Consider the following 5,000-nt stretch of genomic DNA (forward strand, 5'->3'; position numbering starts at 1 on the left):
GGCTAGCTACATGGTGATGCTGTATTGTGGAGGATAGCTACATGGTGATGCTGTATTGTGGAGGCTAGCTACATGGTGATGCTGTATTGTGGAGGCTAGCTAGCTACATGGTGATGCGGTATTGTAGAGGATAGCTACATGGTGATGCGGTATTGTAGAGGCTAGCTACACGGTGATGCTGTATTGTGTATAGTCAGCGTGTGTGTGTGTGTGTGTGTGTGTGTGTGTGTGTGTGTGTGTGTGTGTGTGTGTGTGTGTGTGTGTGTGTGTGTGTGTGTGTGCGTGCGTGTGTGTGCGTGTGCGTGCGTGTGTATGAGAGAGAGAGAGAGTGTGTTTCTTTTCTGATGAGAAGACTGAGTTGTCTTTTTTTTTTTTTTTTACATACTCTTGAAGAGGTTTCAGCTGTTTTTGGGGGAGATGGCCAGGGTCTCCTCTACCCTGACATTAGGGAGAGAAGCTTGTCCCACTATTGGGGCTTCAGGACAGAGAAGAGCTGTGTCTGGGCTGAGTGGGAGTTGCCCTCCCGTAGGCATAGCAGGACCAAAAGACCAGTGGTGGTAGAACGGAGTGCTCTGGTTGGGGTGTAGGGTTTGGGCATAGAACTGGAGGTAGGGCATCCGTAGCAGTGGAGGCTGCTGAGGGGAGGAGGGCTCTGGTTGGGGTGTAGGGTTTGGGCATAGAACTGGAGGTAGGGCATCCGTAGCAGTGGAGGCTGCTGAGGGGAGGAGGGCTCTTAATAATGGCTGGAATGGAGCAGATGGATTGGAATCAAACACACGGGAACCATGGAAACCATGTGATTGATGTATTTGAATCCGTTCTACTGATTCCGCTCCAGCCATTACCACGAGCCAGTCCTCCCCAATTAAGGTGCCACCAACTTCCTGTGATCTGTAGTGTTACAATAGTTTAGTATGAGTCCTGGTCAAAAGGAGTACTCTAGCATCCTGGTCAAAATGAGTTCTCTAGCATCCTGGTCAGAAGGAGTACTCTAGCATCCTGGTCAAAAGGAGTTCTCTAGCATCCTGGTCAAAAGGAGTTCTCTAGCATCCTGGTCAAAAGGAGTACTCTAGCATTCTGGTCAAAAGGAGTACTCTAGCATCCTGGACAGAAGGAGTACTCTAGCTTCCTGGACAGAAGGAGTACTCTAGCATCCTGGTCAGAAGGAGTACTCTAGCATCCTAGTCAGAAGGAGTACTCTAGCATCCTGGTCAGAAGGAGTACTCTAGCATTCTGGTCAGAAGGAGTACTCTAGCATCCTGGTCAGAAGGAGTACTCTAGCATTCTGGTCAGAAGGAGTACTCTAGCATCCTGGTCAGAAGGAGTACTCTAGCATCCTGGTCAGAAGGAGTACTCTAGCATCCTGGTCAGAAGGAGTACTCTAGCATTCTGGTCAGAAGGAGTACTCTAGCATCCTGGTCAGAAGGACTACTCTAGCATTCTGGTCAGAAGGAGTACTCTAGCATCCTGGTCAGAAGGAGTACTCTAGCATCCTGGTCAGAAGGAGTACTCTAGCATTCTGGTCAGAAGGAGTACTCTAGCATCCTGGTCAGAAGGAGTACTCTAGCATCCTGGTCAAAAGCATCCTGGTCAGAAGGAGTACTCTGGCATCAAAAAGAGTGCACTATATAGGGGATAAGGTGTAATTTGGGATTCAGACTGTGTTTTTAATATTGATGTTTTTACCAATGTCATGCTCTGCTCTCTGTCTACAGTGTTCCTCTTTGTCCTGGACACTGACCTGTTGTCTGATACAACCGGCCAATCAAAACCAGGGTTACAGTGGCAGTCATGTCAGGGATGCACCGTTCAACCAATCAGAGCTAGGATTCTACACATTTTAGTGTTCCGTTGCACAGATGAACCAATCACTCGCAGGTGTCTCACTCTGCATCCCACAGAACCTACGGAACCTGAATCCAACCAACCAATCAGATACAGGATTGCTGGTCCCAGAACAAATCCGGAGGATGGCGAGGGTTCATCGCTGTTTCCAAGCAACCAATCGGACTGCAGATTACTAACCTCACCATCTCACTGGATTACACATTGGGGGATTTTAGAGGAACCAGGATCCCAGCCAATCAGAGCTTGTGGAGGACTGAGACGTTGGCGCGTGGTGATTGGCTGCTGATTCCGATGGGGGCGTGACCCGTGGTTGTGGCCCGGTCTGACCCTGGCTGGTCTGACCCCTAACCTCTAACCCCTGACCTGTAACCCCAGACCCCTCTGGTCCTGGCTCTCCAGCTGCTGTGCTGTTTGGGTTCTGGTCCCGTCCGCACCGGGGGAGGGGCCAAAAAGAACAATCAGCCAATCACTATGAAGAAGAGTCGCAGCGTGCAGCGGCTGTCGCTGGCCGGAGAAGAGGAGGTAACACACACACACACACAGACACACAGACACACACACACACACACACACACAGACACACACACACACACGAGACACAGGAACACACAGACGTTTGTAGGGTAATCACACAGTGTGGAGATCTATTAACTGGACTGTCCCTGGACTACAGTCTCAGGAGTTTCTCTTCTTAATGGATGGATTCCCTTCCATCCATTGACCTCAAGGCTGCCGTCTGTGGTAGTAGACTGTGTGTGTGTTTGTGTGTGTGTGTGTGTGTGTGTGTGTGTTCTGTGTAGCCTCTACAATAACAACAGTGAAGCATCTCTTTACATCTGTAGCTTTGGACAACTAGAGACTGAGGCATGGAACATGGAACACTGTTGCCTAGCAACTAGCAGCCTGCCTTCCATTCCCCCTGTGTTCTGTTGCTACGCTGCTGCAGTGCAGATCACACTCTCTCTGTAGAGGGCTTATACACAACACACACACACACACACACACAGATATGGGGTGCCATAGACCAGCATGCATCCTCTCTAAATCTCAATTTAGTGAGCTCACATAATAATATTAACCTCTATGCTTCCTGTCATTCACATAACATTCCATTCTAGGTTTCCTGTCATTCACATAACATTCCATTCTAGGTTTCCTGTCATTCACATAACATTCCATTCTAGGTTTCCTGTCATTCACATAACATTCCATTCTAGGTTTCCTGTCATTCACATAACATTCCATTCTAGGTTTCCTGTCATTCACATAACATTCCATTCTATGATTCCTGTCATTCACATAACATTCCATTCTAGGTTTCCTGTCATTCACATAACATTCCATTCTATGCTTCCTGTCATTCAGTAACAATACCATCTATGCTTCCTGTCATTCAGTAATATTACCCTCCATGCTTCCTGTCATTCACATAACATTACATTCTACACTTCCTGTCATTCAGTAACATTACCCTCGATGCTTCCTGTCATTAACATAACATTACATTCTACACTTCCTGTCATTCAGTAACATTACCCTCGATGCTTCCTGTCATTAACATAACATTACATTCTACACTTCCTGTCATTCAGTAACAATACCATCTATGCTTCCTGTCGTTCAGTAACATTACCCTCGATGCTTCCTGTCATTCAGTAGCATTACCCTCGATGCTTCCTGTCATTCAGTAGCATTACCCTCTATGCTTCCTGTCATTCAGTGACATTACCCTCAATGCTTCCTGTCATTCAGTAACATTACATTATACACTTCCTGTTATTCAGTAACAATACCATCTATGCTTCCTGTCATTCAGTAACATTACCCTCGATGCTTCCTGTCATTCAGTAACATTACCCTTGATGCTTCCTGTCATTCAGTAGCATTACCCTCGATGCTTCCTGTCATTCAGTAGCATTACCCTCGATGCTTCCTGTCATTCAGTAGCATTACCCTCGATGCTTCCTGTCATTCAGTAGATTACCCTCGATGCTTCCTGTCATTCAGTAGATTACCCTCGATGCTTCCTGTCATTCAGTAGATTACCCTCGATGCTTCCTGTCATTCAGTAGATTACCCTCGATGCTTCCTGTCATTCAGTAGATTACCCTCGATGCTTCCTGTCATTCAGTAGATTACCCTCGATGCTTCCTATCATTCATTAACATTACCCTCTGTGCTTCCTGTCCGTCAGTAAATTGACTTCTGGATGTGTGCCACCCAAATATGGTAAAAAACGGTGATAAAATATATCATATCTCATCCTCTTTCTCTATCCCGCTCTCTCTCTCTCTTTCTTTCCCCAGGATAATGACACTGATTCGTCAGGCTGTGCTGAGAAGGCGGAGTCAGGGCTCTACAGCAGCTCCTATACGTCAGGAGCCACTCTGGGGGCGGAGCTACGCATGGGGAGGAGCAGGAGGCTGGCCTCCAGTTTGCAGGTAAAAACAGTACAGCAGAAGCGTTCCCTGGATTTCATCAGCAGTGCGATACACAACAGTTACTTGTGATCAAACCTGAGAGATTTCTTTGCACGAAGATATTTACACAAGTGTTTTGGAGACGTGGCACAATAGTGGTGTGAACGTTTTGGTGCAGACAAACTTATATTAGTTGTATCACAACCACTGTGTTAAATGTGAGTGTATCGTAGGGAGAGTTTTGTTGTTGTGGTTCCTGACAGGCTATTATTGCAAAAGAGACTTTTAATAAACTCTATCCTATTGGTTACCCGGTTAATCAATCAATCCTATCGTCCCATTCAGGTTCCGTGTTGGCTCCGCCCCCGAGACAGGACACGCTCCCCTGAGATCCTGAGCAACATGCCACGCCCCACGTCCCTGCCCCTCTGCATCCCACCACGCATCGCCATCACACCTGCAGACACAGACAGGTAACACACACCACCCAGATATCTCTCTTCAGTAGTTTCCAGGTGGAGAATGGTTAACCCCCCCCCCTCTCTTCAGTAGTTTCCAGGTGGAGAATGGTTAACCCCCCCCCCTCTCTTCAGTAGTTTCCAGGTGGAGAATGGTTCATTCCCCCCCCCCCCTTCAGTAGTTTCCAGGTGGAGAATGGTTCATCCCCCCTTCAGTAGTTTCCAGGTGGAGAATGGTTCATCCCCCCTTCAGTAGTTTCCAGGTGGAGAATGG

At 47.4% G+C, this 5,000-nt stretch overlaps 1 pseudogene; it reads left to right on the forward strand.

The window, feature by feature from the left end:
- Positions 1-413: 413 nt before the first annotated feature.
- Positions 414-5,000, forward strand: part of LOC109886624 (cAMP-specific 3',5'-cyclic phosphodiesterase 4C-like) — a 35,987-nt pseudogene continuing 31,400 nt past the window's right edge.

Source organism: Oncorhynchus kisutch, unplaced genomic scaffold (genome assembly GCF_002021735.2).
Source record: "Oncorhynchus kisutch isolate 150728-3 unplaced genomic scaffold, Okis_V2 Okis01b-Okis20b_hom, whole genome shotgun sequence".
NCBI classification, from domain to species: Eukaryota; Metazoa; Chordata; class Actinopteri; order Salmoniformes; family Salmonidae; genus Oncorhynchus; species Oncorhynchus kisutch.